Source organism: Ixodes scapularis, unplaced genomic scaffold (genome assembly GCF_016920785.2).
Source record: "Ixodes scapularis isolate PalLabHiFi unplaced genomic scaffold, ASM1692078v2 PGA_scaffold36__2_contigs__length_168772, whole genome shotgun sequence".
NCBI lineage: Eukaryota > Metazoa > Arthropoda > Arachnida > Ixodida > Ixodidae > Ixodes > Ixodes scapularis.
The window spans coordinates 49,757-63,610 of NW_024609864.1; the positions used below are offsets into that span (position 1 = coordinate 49,757).

Sequence of the window (13,854 nt, forward strand, 5' to 3'; positions counted from 1 at the left end):
GGGAGTGTATCCCAAAAGGAGGCGTAGTCACCTGCTACTTGCTTTCGGAAGAAGTGATTTTCAGCCCGAAATATAGCTTTACAAAAACACTGGGACAATGGAAAATGTGCAGAAAGAACTAAACTTTTCAAATTGCGAAAAAACCAAAATTGATTTTTTTTTTCAAGTTTACCTTACCATGTGCCCTTAAATTAACCGGGTTCGATAATATAAGGTTTGACTGCAGATCGAACATCGTGGCCTCGCTCCCAGTGAGCAAAGAAAGCGCTGCACCCCAAGTGGCATTTTTCCTGCTCTGTCCACATTCACCTTGTCTGACCTTTTAGTGCCTCTCACTGTACATGTGTGCTGCACAAGGCAAAATCAACAATAAGTTCATAAAAATCTCAAATTATAGTAAATCATAACTCACACTATACAAACATTATGTCTGCCATTAAAGTTGCGACGAGTCACACGCAGCTCATCTACAGCGTGTGACTCGTCGCAACTTTAATGGCAGACCAACTACACGCTGTATAAATATCCCCATAACCAAATTTTTTTTTTGTTGTTCAGAGCTAAGCACAGCAGCCACAACAGGTGCTGTGCCCTTCCAGGTTGATCAGAAATACCCACCTGGTGTGGTAGGGGCTGTTTTCCCACCACACCCTCCTAGACGAGACGCCTGCAGGCTTGCCCTGACACACCCTTGTCGCAGAGCTCCGCAGGCTCCCACAGCGATCGGCTGACCATTCTGAGAGAGCGGCCAGGAGTGGCAGCCTTTTCCACGGCGTGTGTAAATGCTGCTTCTCGCATTTTGATGCCAGGTCCAAGATGAATCTGCAGTGAGTAACACTGTCAAGAAAATGCACAAAAAGTGGAGAAATACAGGCAACACAAATGGACTCTCCACTTTCGTCTGCAATCATGTTCCTGCTTTGTTTCACTGAAATGCTGAACTACAGATATATATAAAAAAATGAAATAAATTAAAGGGGCACTCTCCAGTATTCCAGGATGGCCTATTTCTGTTCCTTACTCAACCTATGTGCTCTAAGCATCCCACAAGTCCAAAACTTACTATCTTGTGTGGCCTATTTCACCATTAAAAAATGTGATCAAAGATAGCGAATGCGGTTGAACCGAATCAAGGTGAATAGGGTGGAACGGCGAAAGACACTTGTCAGTCAATTGCAAGCGAGGGCCTCTTGTGCAGACGAGCAGGGCTGGTTGGCTGCTTGTCCGGACGTGAAGCTATCGCTTGTGATTGTCTGATGAGCCCCGTTCGTTCCTCACCTACATTCGGCCGGGTTCAGTGCCGCCATTTGTATGTCTGAGATTGGCTATCTTTTATCACATTTTTATTACTGAACTAAGCTGCACATGATTTAAACTTAAATATCTGGGATGCTTAGAGCACATAGAATGTGTTACGGCCATAAATAGGCCGTCTTAGAAAGCTCCCGAGCGCCCCTTTAAGAGAAGTAATTTCAGCTTTGGAATATGCATTAAGAAAGGAGGTCCATTATTGCTGTACACATCAAATACTAATAATGATATAAAAAAATTGTTTCATGAAAGCTTGACTTTAATGAACCATTTGACAATTTTTAAATTCGACATCGCCAAGTATGAAAGAAGTATACTGCTGTGCACTCCCATGTTTTGTACGAATATTTGCAACCTCGGGCAGCCGAGCAATGTGAATAAAAAACAAAAAACCTTTGGCTCCACTTCATGACAAGACATGAAAAAGAAAACACGAATGAGTGTGCTATTACCAAAGCTCACTACCCTCCCTTTCTGTGTTCCGAAATAGGCATCAATATGTCTCACCAGTCAGCTGCTTATCAGCTGACAAAGAGGACGTGTTTTCCAGAGCTCCTGCGAAGCTAAGCAATATTTGGTGTATTTAGTTTATTTGCGAGTGTGTTTATGGGTACTAGAAAGCACTTTTTAAAGTAACGATAGGATAGGCTTGCTTGTTGGATCTGCTTCATTGGTGTTGTTGCGCGGGCACACCCCATTGGGGTTGATCCTCCAGGTTTACCACCCTGCTGTAAAGCATTTTTGCTCTAACTCTGGTGGTTTTATGAGGTAGCAGAAAGCAGTTTTTAAAGTAGCGATAGGATAGTGGGGTTACAGCAGGCTTTTTAGGTAGGGTCACAAGACCAAACCACCTGCACGTTTGAAACTTTTGGCGGGCTAGTTGGTTTTGTGGACAGAGACGTTACCCAGGCTTTTTTGGTTTTGGTGCGATATTTTTCGTGGGGTCGCGCTGTGTGTCCGTAGGCAATGGTGAATATGCGAAGGAAGAAAAATGCGCAGGCTAATGTAAAAGGGGGACCTGATGTAGGATCTGAAGAGTGTGGCCGTTGGTGCTGCATGATGGAGTTGGAGCTCAAAACTGTAACAGATGCCGAAGAGAGCAACTTTACCTGCCGGAGTTGCGAGAAGGTAGAACTTGGTTTTGGGAGAATAGGAAGGGAATGGGCGGATACGGTTCAGGAGTCGAAGTGGGAGATACGGGTAGAGCGGGAGAAGCGGGTTCAGCTCGAGGCGCAGGTCGGAGATATGAATAAGAGGGGCGAAGCGGATGTGGTGGAGATGACCAGGGAATGGGAAAGTAAGGTAGGGAGCGTGGCGGGAGAGCTGAGACGATAACAGGAACAGAGAGCCGAGGTTGAGCGACAGGTAGGGGAGCTTAGGGGAAGAGTGGAAGGCGGAGTGGGAAGAGCATAAGAAGAAGTATGAGGAGATGGTGCAGCAACTGACAGGAGTAGTTAATAAGAAAAAGGGTGAGGTGGCAGAGAAGACGGCGAGGGGGGGGGCAGACAAAGGGGGCCAGTTAAATAGTGACGAGGGGATTGACTGTGTAGGAAAGGAGCCTGCACAGCTGTATAGTACTGCAGTACAGCAGGGCTTGAGAAAGGCAGCAGAACTTGAGGCAGAGAAAGCACAGAGAGCTGGAGGGGGTGAAGACAGGCAGTCGGGGGTTAAGAGGGTGCTGGTGGTAGGAGACTCATACATAACAAGGGTTAAGGAGGGGCTGCTGGACAGGGTGAAAGGGGATGGGAGGGTAACCGTATGGCTCAGTCAGGAAAGCGCATGGTAGATGCTATGGCCAAAGCGAAGGTGGAGGTGTGGAAAAACAGGGAAGGAGAGAACCTAGTGTTTGTACACGCAGGACTAAATGATGTGTTAAAGGGACGGAGCCAGAACCTCGCCAGGCAGATAGAGTTGGGGTTACGTAAGCTGAGGGAGGTCTCTGAGACTGTGCATGTGCAAATATGCACCGTCCCTGAGGTCTGGGGACAGTCTTTGCAGACAGAGAAGTGGGTGGTGGAAGCTAACGGGGTGATAAGGGGGTTGAGCCGACGATTTGAGTATGGAGTAATGAAAGTACACAGGGCGGTGTACGAGGCTCGCTCCGACCCTTTTGAAATGGGAATCCACTACGTGGAACCACTGGGAGCACGGCAGGCGATAGGATTGGATGCCACATCATACATTTTTTGCGGAGCCCCGGAGCCCTGAGGGCGCCGGTGTAAATGATGGCCAAAATGTAGATACAGGAGGGAGTGCTTGGGAGGGTGAGAGGAAGCTTGCAGGACTAGGAAAAAGAAACAGCTTTCATAAACATGCAGGAGGGCAGGAACAGAATAAAGTGGGAGGAGATTGAGGAGCGATTAGAAAGCGACAACTTTGCAGGGTATGGATTAGCAGAAACACATCTCAGGCATATGGAAGAACCACCATACATACCGGGATATCATTGGATGGGATGCAACCGGGCCAATGGGGAACGCAAGGGAGGGGGATTAGGGGTGTTAGATAAGGTTCAGGGATGGGAAAGGGAACAAGAGGGCTGCAGGAAACACATGTGGGTCAAAGGCAATATTGAGCGTTTGGACACAACCCTGGGTTTTGTTTATCTAAAAACAGGCGGTGATGCAGGGGAGGAAAATGCAGAACACTTGACATGTATATCAGGAGATGTTAGGGAAATTGGCACTAGAAAGGAAATAATTATCTTGGGGGACGTGAATGCATATTTGGAAGACTTTGATGGACATACAGATACAACAGGGAGGATGTTAGAGGCGTTCTGCAAAGGTTAATGGGTTAATGGGTTAACGCTCAGGTGAAATGTGATGGAAAAATAGCATGGGAAAGAAAGAACTCGCACTCGACTATTGACTACTGTTTAATGTCACGTAAAATATACAACAGATTAGGAGGTATGTAGGTCTAAGGTCTGGGGAGCGATCATAAGAGAATCAAAATCAGATTTGGCACAATAAAACCAGAAATGCAAAATCAAAAACAAGAGGGTAGGAATAACTTAAATGTTAACCAGTTACAAGAGGCATCTAAGCAGATTGAGAACATTGTATCCAAGCAACCGGAAAGAGAATGGACATATGAAGACTAAGTGTTTTCAAAAGAGAGTTAGAGAAATATTGAATCAAACAAGGATGAAGAAAACTAAAACGCAAGCCCAAAAGCTGGTGGGATAAAGAGGTTAAGGCAGCAATATCGAGACGCCAAGCGGCATCTAAAGAACACAGATGGGCAAAGAAAAAGGGGGCCACACTAGCCGAAGTAGCGACAAAATGGGAGGAATTTCTGGAAAGAAAGCAGGAGGCATTAGCATTAATACAGGCCAAAATTGGGAGAGCAGGGGTCCAGTGGATGGTAGAGATAAGCCAAAAGGATAGGAATGCGGCAAAAAGATTCTGGAAACACATCAGTGCACAGGGAAAAATGACCGAGGCGTACCAGCAGGCACTAACAACACAGGAAGGGACAAAGGTAGAAGGGGATGAGGCAGGAGAATACATTAAACATACAATCGAAGCAGTATTTTCGGAGTTAGAATCAAATCAGGTCGTAGGGAATGGTAGCGTCTACAGAACACACGCGGAGGATCATAGTGAGGAAGAGGAAAGGACCACAGAGGAATGGGAAAAAAGTAGAAGGAAAGGTTCTGGCTGGCACTGAAAGAGGTCCAGACGGCATACCAATGAGATTGATAAAAGTTCTAGGCAAAACAAGCAAATTGAAACTAAGGCAGGTGATTGACCAGATACTTATGGGAGGGAGGTACCCAGCGGACTGGAAATTGAGCAGGATGAGATTATTATATAAGGGCAAGGGAGAAAAAGAGAGTGTCAAATCATACCGACCAATCACAGTAACTTCAGAAATATACAGACTAGCTATGCAAATTGTAAAAAGAAGAATGGAAGAATGGGCAAAGAGAAAACAGATTCTGGGGGAGCTTAAATGGTTTCACGAAAGGTAGACGACTGGATGAAAATTTATTCATAATCACTCAGTGCATAGAGATAGCAATGACAAGTCAAAGGCCATTATGGGTAGCATTTTTAAACATCAAAGGGGCATATGACAATGTGAATCAGGAAAAACTCTGGAACCAATTGAAGGGATATGGGCTAGAGGGAACCACGGTTAAGTTTCTAGAATGGGTTTATACGGAGAATAGGGGTGATTATAACATGGGAAGCCGAAACTACAAGACCAGCAGCAATAAAAAGATATCTCAGACAGGTTTGGCCATTGTCTCCCCTGCTCTTTATGATATACCTCAGTGAGATGGGAAAAAGTTAGAACAGTGCAACCTAGGTTTTGATCTGACTAACATGAAAGAAGGACATAAAGTAAATCAAATATTGCCACGGTTAATGTATCAGACGACACTGAACTAGTATCAGAAAGTCGTGACACAATACGGGAACTCATCAGGATTTGCAGCAGAGAAGGGGACAATTTAAGACTAAAATTTAGTAGGGACAGGTCGGGTATAATCGCAGTCGGTTATAAAGACGAGAAGGGGGAACCCCTTGAGATAGAGGACACATTGATAGAACACATAGAAAAGTACAAATATCTGGGACTATGGAACTATAATAGATGTGAAGTCGTTAGGGGTGTAAGGAAGGGAGTCATGGTGCGAGGACTGTGATTTGGGAATACGGTATTGTGTACAAGGTCAGAAATCCAGGCAGGTTTAGAGATACAGCAAAGGAGTGTGGGTCGGTTGGCATTGGGGGCACACGGGAGTACTACAAATGAGGGAGTAGAGGGGGACATGGGTTGGGCATCTTTCGAGTAGAGAGGCGATAAGTAAAGTTAAATTTGAAATAAGACTAGGTGAAATTGAAGGAGACACGGTGGGCAGCGAAAGTGTACAAGTCGCTATATATAAAAAGTCTAAACACTAAGTGGACAAACCGAACCCGCAAGCTGATGTTTAAGTACATTCAACGAGATGGAGCTGATCAGAGCATATCAGAAGAAAAGGGAGTAAAGGAAACAGAAAGGAAATTGTGGGAAGAGAGAATGCAGGGGAAATCAGCTTTAACAATATACAGGGCTTAAAAATAAAAAAATAAAGAAGGAACAGCTGTATGATAATTCAGTGGGGAGCTCTTTGTTGTTTGAAGTTAGAACGGGGGTGCTACGAACGAGAACGTAAAGGGCTAAATTCCAGGAAGTGGACGCTCTGTGCGACGTATGTAACCGCGAAAGGGAAACAATAGAACATGCGCACGGGGCTTCGTCCCACCCTCTTGAGCGGATAACTACGGATTTGGAGGGGGCACTGGGTTTTCTAGACATGGATGGGCAAATGGATAGAGAAAGAATTGAGGTAACTAAGAGGAGATTGGTGGAAAAGATCTAGGGAAGGATAAACAAAATGATATAAATAAGCAATATAATCACTTTAAAAAGGGGGGTGGGGTTGTGTTAGAACAAAATTTATACAATTAAAAAAAACGAAAAAGAAGGGATGACGAAATGTAAGGCTAGGTGGCACAAGCTGCCGCCCGTTACAAAGGGTATAAGCCCTTACCATCCATCCATACTCTATCTTCTTTGCTAGTCTATACTAGTGAAGCGGGCTAGCTTACTAACCTCTGGATAGGTATTATTGGCACTGCTAAACTGTAATATGTGGGACACGGCTACCAGATAGCACTGATGTCACTGTCATCCGCATGTACACTTTTTCAAAGATAGTTCACCTGCTCGTCCTATGGCAAGACTTAAGTATGTTCTTTTATTTTTATTTTTAGAAGGAAAATAGGAATGGAACGAACATCATTTTTTGGATATTTAGGATGCTTAGAGCCTGTCGAATGAGTTATCACCAAGAACAGACAATCTGAGAAACATCTTTAGTGCACCTTTAAGTCAGTACCTGTGTTTGCCTTTTTGTGTGCCTGCCTGTTTGTGTCCTTGTTTTTTCTGCCATTAGTCTGTTCTCCTGAACAAGTCAATGAAGTGAAAACAATAGACAAAATGTCTTGTAGGCCCAGATACGTACCTCACGATCCTGGACAGCATAGAGAGGTGGCCAAGAGGAGGCCACGGTCTCACCAGGTGGAGGAGCCACTGCAGCACAGGATAGCAAATTAAAGGTTAGAGCGACGAGTAACATCAAAATCTTGATTTGTTTATACGCTAGGACATACTGTAGCTGTAATAAAGAAAAAGATAGCCGCACAACATATTCAAAATGACGTGCAATGCAGTATAAAGCACAATATTCCTTCACAACGTCAATCTAGCCCTTTGCTCAGGAGCTATGTTAGTCAAAACATTGAACCCCATTTCTTTGTTGCAGTAATAGCAGGAAGCATGCATATTCCCAAACAAAATGTTTGCTACAGTTGCTAATAGGGTGAGATTTCAGCAATGCATGCCCTCAAAATGTTTCGTAATTTCACTCCACCAGTAAATCACTTTCACTTGTTTTAGGATTTTCAGACCATTAGCAAATCGCTTTAACTTGATTTATGACAATGCAAACCTTTACAGGTAACGTCAGCTCTTTCTTGCGGTACTTTTATTAAGGTAACACAAGGGCTGTGGTCACTACCATTAAGGTGGTATTGTTGCTTATGATGTTGCCGCAGCCAAGCTGCTTTATGCACTTAATAAATGAACACTACCTTTTGAAATCACGCCTTTAAGATAGTATTTATTCATGTGGGATACTGGCAACCTTACCAACTCTCGTTATTACAACTACTCGCCTGTCAGGTAAGCAATGACTGTATCGTGCTACGCTGCATAAAGAAGTCATGAAATTATGTCTTCCATTTGTTGAGTTAAAAGTCTGGCTATAGTGGTATGACAATGTTTTCTTGCCCCTAAAAAAGCGACTTTTGATCCCTCTGCTCCTGTGTGCAAAGAGGGTGAAACACTATTTTCTTAACGGTAGAAGGGCCTGAAGCATGTGAATAACAGTACTGGGCAGAGCCTCTCCTGAACAATCAATTGACTTGCTCCACTAAATTGAGATTGTCACTAACTGCAACTACATTCTCAGCAGTTCAGATTGCAAATACATAATTAGATTTCGGCCCACCAGCACTGTCATCCTGTCAGTAAATTAATATCTGCTTTTATACAGATGAAAAACAAATTAAGATTTGCAACGTACAGTCGGAGGCGTCTTGGGCAACGACTCAGCAGAATCTCGATAATACAAATCTCTTCCCCCCATTCCACTCCACCCACTCCCCTCACTCCAAGTGACCCAAATATTAACCGGCAATGCAATTTGTCACTACGTATTGCGCCATCTAGCGGCTGCAAAATAAAAGACTGGGTAGGCCAGGACAGCCCGGATCGCAAGGACTGCAGGCGGGTGCATTTAGAAACCAAGTGTGAATGTGGCATTTTGGATCGGCGTCAGCCTTTTTGGGAACCGTTCTTCTTAAAAGTAAGTCCCGGCTTCACGTCTCCATGAACCCAGCGGGTTTCTGTAGCATCTTGCCTACTCCTATAGGAGTAGAGAGATGCCACAGGAACCCGCTGGGGTTCGATAGGGTTCCCCCAAAAAATGAATGTCGCTGCTGCTGCGTGAAAGACTGTCACAGTCACGAAGGCGACTCAAGCGTCAAACTATACCGCTTCCCCTCGAGATTTTCGGAAGTGACACGGCAACAGAAGTGGATCACTGCAGTGTGATGCATCAGGTAAGTAAATTCTACAGTAATTGTTGCTGTTGAAGTGAACGAAAATAGATGTGCAGGCTTGGAAAGTGGTCCGACGAACTTGTTTTGCAGACTACTCAGCAAAATAACAGTTTTATACAAGTTGTTCTACGAGTCACTATAGTCCGTTGCAACCTAAGAACGAAGGGCGAGGGTAAGACGGGTCGGGGAGGAGGAAGCAGACGGAACAGTGGAGAAGAGAGGGGAAAACCTCCTTCTCTCTTTAGCGTTCCGCCTGCTTCCTCCTCCCCGGCCCGTCTTACCCTCGCCCTTCGTTCTTAGGTTGCAACATACTATAGACACCACATAGGGAAATACAATAGGAACAATTGGGCCGATTGTTGCTTCGCTGTGACGACCAGAATCAGGCGATCAGGCCTTCAAGAAGCGAGAGGCCCGTCCCGGCAGTCGTAGTTGTATGTGCGCATAGCCGTTCGGCACACGTGCGGTCGTAACCAAAACCTTCCAAACCTGCGAGTTCTCTAGTAGTAAATTTTCGCACCACATAAAGCTTTGTTTGTTTCGGCAACAAAATTTAACGCTGAATCTGGTAACAAATGTGACGGCATGCAGAAAACAGGATGCGTAAGTTTTTCTCTAGAAAAAGCTCAAGTGAAGCGTAAATATCCTTCTCACATGTGCACTTTGTTGCCTGTCACCTTTTCACACCAGGCTTGCATATCACGGTACGGCCATTGTAACGTGCATACTGTTCTCTAGCATGCAGAGTATGTTTCTAATTACTCACATTTTCTAGCCGGGGGCGAGCGCGAGGAAACAGGAAGAGCGTGCCGCACCAGGCTGGGGCCGCGCAGGAACGATGGAGCCGTTCTGGCTGGTCTGGCTCATGGCGACTCCTGGAGCGTTTCGCCAGCGAGGTTCAGATCAGGACCGGCGGAAACGGCGAGCCCTGGCCACACCGACCTAGGCCATGACGATCCCGGAGTGGTTCCGCAGCGAGACTCGGGCTGTGATAGCCCGGAACAGCTTGCCTACGCAGCGCTGGCGTGGGGAGAACGATCCGCAGGCCTGGACACGGACAGCGACTGCGAGCTCTGAATGACGGGCGACAACCCGGCTCGGCGGGCCGCAGTGCCGGCTCTCGAAGACGGACAACTGGGAAGTATTGAGGAGTTTCAGCGACGGTGTCACCGCCCTGGCGGCCGGTCGCCGAAAGAGAACGAGGGGAATAGGTTCGCTGGGCGGTCAGGGCGGTGGCTTTGTGTATATGCGTTGGCCGCGAACGTAGGCTTATAAACTTCGGCAGCAAGAATATTACGCGGCTCTAGTGTTTCGGTACGAGCAACAGAGGTGACACGATCTGCTACGACCAGCTACGACCACCCGCCGCAGCGATGCAGGCGTCGAAGGAGCGCAACCTGTGTACTACGCAGTCAGCCGCTGTCGCCCGACGCAGATCGTTCGGCATTCAGGGCTTTCCGCCCCGGGTTCTTCGCTTGTACTTGGAACCGAGTATTATTTCCTGTGCTTGTGTATGTGCTCAGTGGCTGGATATGGACCTCATAGAGCAGTTCTTCAGACTCAACAGCGATTCAAAGTTGACGGCGGAAGGGCTTGCAGCAACGCTTTCGGTTGGTGCACGGCTGCGACGACTACACGAATAAATTTTAAGATTGCTGCTAGCAAGGTGGGCCATAGTCGCTTTATGTTGAGACGATTTTGAGTGTAAGTACTCCGTGCAAAGGCGAATCTATCGCGTTTCTAATCCACCTTTGTTTTTGTTGTTTTTAGCACGCACGACCGACTGCTAAGCAAATGCTTCTGTACCGATCACGGAGTGAGTGTCTTCGGCCTTACATTGCGGAACGCCCAATAAAAAGTCATATTCGTTCAGCGAGAAAACTTCCCTTTCGGGTGACCTTCTGATTGGTAATTTCTCCCGTACTTAAGTGCTTTAATCAACACGATCGATTAAGTTTGCTTCCCTAGTTAGGACATTTTTGTGCTACATGCGGCACTAATGCTTGGCACGATGTATGCCACTGGTGGTATTGTGAATTGGTTTACTTTGTGGGAGCCACTGGTTTCCCTCCCCCGAGAAGGCGTAAGCCGAGAACGCTCCGGGCGAAGCCGTTTGACTTCGAGCCCGGTCGCTCCGTATCGTGTCGGAGAGACTACGTCACCATGCTGACCTACTCTCTCGCACTCCTCCGCGCGTCTCCCCGATTTCGGGGGAACAGCGACATCGCGGGAGAGAGAGTGGGGCCTGCCCTCCGAGTGGACGGCGGTGTGGTCGAGGAGTCCTGGATTGGACTCCGGGCAACGGGTCGAGTCGCGGCGCGAGCATCGTCCGACCGGCGATGACTCCACGCTAGTGATTCCCCGGGCTCTGACAGATCGGCGTCCCCACAACCTGTGGACGTCCGTCTGCCGAGAGCCCTGGCCCCGGACTCCTGCGACGACGGGTAGCGGCGTGAGCTCGTCCGACCGGCGATGACTCCGCTCGCCATTACCCCTTTGGCTCTCAGGTCGGCGGGCGATGCGGGCACACTGTGCGCGCGGCGGCTCGCTTGACCGCAGTGTCTTGTTGGGGACCCCTGGTACTCAATAAACGCTGTTGGATACCGGGATCATCGTTGTTGGCATGGCGTTGGCCAAACCCGGCGCGGCGACCGCCCTCGCTGGTAGCCGTCGGCCGCGCGGTGGGACGGGTAGCGGATTTCCCCTTTGAGCACCGGACCGATCTCCGGACGTGAAAGGTGCGTAATCTTCCTTCCTTACGTAATTCCCACAAAATGGCGCCCAACGTGGGGCCACGGCACCTATCGTTGTCGTGGCACTGCTATGCCGCGCCATGCCAAGATGGCGGAGCCTCCCTTGGGGAGGCCGGCTCCCTTTGTGAGCCGCCATGATGCGAATCCCATCGGTGCCCGGAGTTGGGAACCACGTCCAAGAGCCATCCCGGAAACCTGAGTGAGTCACGATTTGTTCATTCTTTTTTTGTGTCTTGCCGCAGGAGACGCTTTATCGTACCTGTCCCCTCTGGTGATGGGCGTCGCTAGCAACTGTCCCCCCACTGCCTGACAGTTGCCAACTCCGCTGCCAACCCCCACCTAGTTAGAAGGTCGTCACCTCTGGCGGCGTCCTCAGAGCCTCCCTGCCACGGAAATCCCGTTGCATTGACCCCCGTGGGCCTAGCGACGAATGTTGTTAGCAGCAAAGAGCTTCTCACGGGTCAGCGGGACAATCTGGGTTTGTAAATACGCGCGTTTCTTTGACACTGAGTTGTCGGACTCTCCGGGAGAGTCGGGCGGTGCGTCTGCCATTAACGTGGCCAAGTAGCTCGTAATGCTACCGACGGGCTCCGGGAGCCGTAGGCCACGCATCCGCCGGCGTCCAGAAGCAGTTCTCAAACTGTGGACGCGCGCGCTGTATGCCACTTGTATTGTGGTTGGCGCGAGGGTTTTCTTCGGGATAGATTGGTTTCGCTGACACCTTTGAGCTTCTGCTGATTTCCGAGAGTAATGGCTTTGCTTTATAAGAATGGCACAACGCACTAGAGACGGGGCGGCTTTTTAGCTACCCCGTTCCGTGCGCTTCGCTAGGGATGCGTGCAGCTCGAAGACTCTACGGAGTTAGTTGTTTTCGCAGTCCCCGGCCCGGCTCCTGGTGCAGCCAACGCTGGCAGCGGAGAGTCGCCGGCTCAGTTCCCGGCGACTTCAGTTTGCGTACGCAGGGTGCCCTCTAATTCTGTTAGTAGCACCGCGTGGCCTGCCTTCCAACTTGAGCCTCCCACCCTGCGGTAGGCCGGTTAATGTACGCAGGCAGCCGAGTCCAGATACAATGAGGACCCGGCCAAAACCTGTTTTTGGGGACCATTGCCTCCCCTCGGTGTCAGTGTGTCGACCGAGAACAATGATCTCTCCCTTCGACCTTGCCATACTGCGGGTCTGGAGAGGGCGAAGAGATGTTTGCGGGGTGCTGCGTGGGCTCTTCTTTCCGTCATTCAGGAAGATGCTCGTGCCCCCCCTCTTCCCTGCCATCCCCCACTACGTGCGACGGCGGGGAACACGCCGAGCGGCTGGGCGGGACCTGCCGGATGTGCGTCATCGCTAGCGCTGCCGGGACTTTGCGCACCCGCGGCGGCCGGGAACAGCAGACGGGGAGGCTGACTTCCGGCCGGGGCAAGATGGCCACTGTCGTCCTTCTGTCGTCGGACAGCCTGACCCCACCGAGGCACTCAGCTGAACCAGGCTTCCTGATGCGGGCCTAGTCACGGACGTCACTTGCTGCCGGCCCCGGGGTGCGCCTTCGACTTCGGTGGCCAGCGTTCCCCTTGCCGCTGGTCTCCCGCACCCATCTTGAGAGTGACCATGGGCGGACTTCTACGCGTGTCACCGTGTTCGTTTCGACGGAGGTTGGCCCACGACGAGTCGAGGACGTGCAGCGTAGGCCGAGCGGCAGCACTGAGCAGCACCGCCGAGCATCAGCGTTCCCAGTGAGTGGTGCTCCGTGTGGCGGAAGAACTGATCTGTCGGCATCGAGGAACTTTGCACGGCTTCATTCTGCGGCACCGGTGCATCGCCCCAGCGGAGCGTCGTGAATTCCGGTATGTGGAACATTTACGGCAGCGGTTCCGGGGGCTACCAAGGCCCCCGTTCTTTTTATTTGTAAGCGCGACTGGCACCCGTGCTGTCAGCGCGCAGGCCTGTATTTTGGGGGTTTGAGAGCCGGCGCCCCTTTCTCTGAAAGGGGTGCCAAATGTTTTAAGGAGGGGGGGATTGTGGGAGCCACTGGTTTCCCTCCCCCGAGAAGGCGTAAGCCGAGAACGCTCCGGGCGAAGCCGTTTGACTTCGAGCCCGGTCGCTCCGTATCGTGT

At 49.2% G+C, this 13,854-nt stretch overlaps 1 long non-coding RNA gene across 1 annotated transcript; it reads right to left on the reverse strand.

Annotated features, from left to right (window-relative positions):
- Positions 1 to 784: 784 nt before the first annotated feature.
- Positions 785 to 9,796, reverse strand: LOC120850621. The gene is made up of 3 exons (XR_005718194.2): positions 9,763 to 9,796; positions 7,337 to 7,404; positions 785 to 822 (listed from the first exon to the last, which is right to left on the reverse strand). It is a non-coding gene; the product is annotated as an uncharacterized LOC120850621 (long non-coding RNA).
- Positions 9,797 to 13,854: the final 4,058 nt, after the last annotated feature.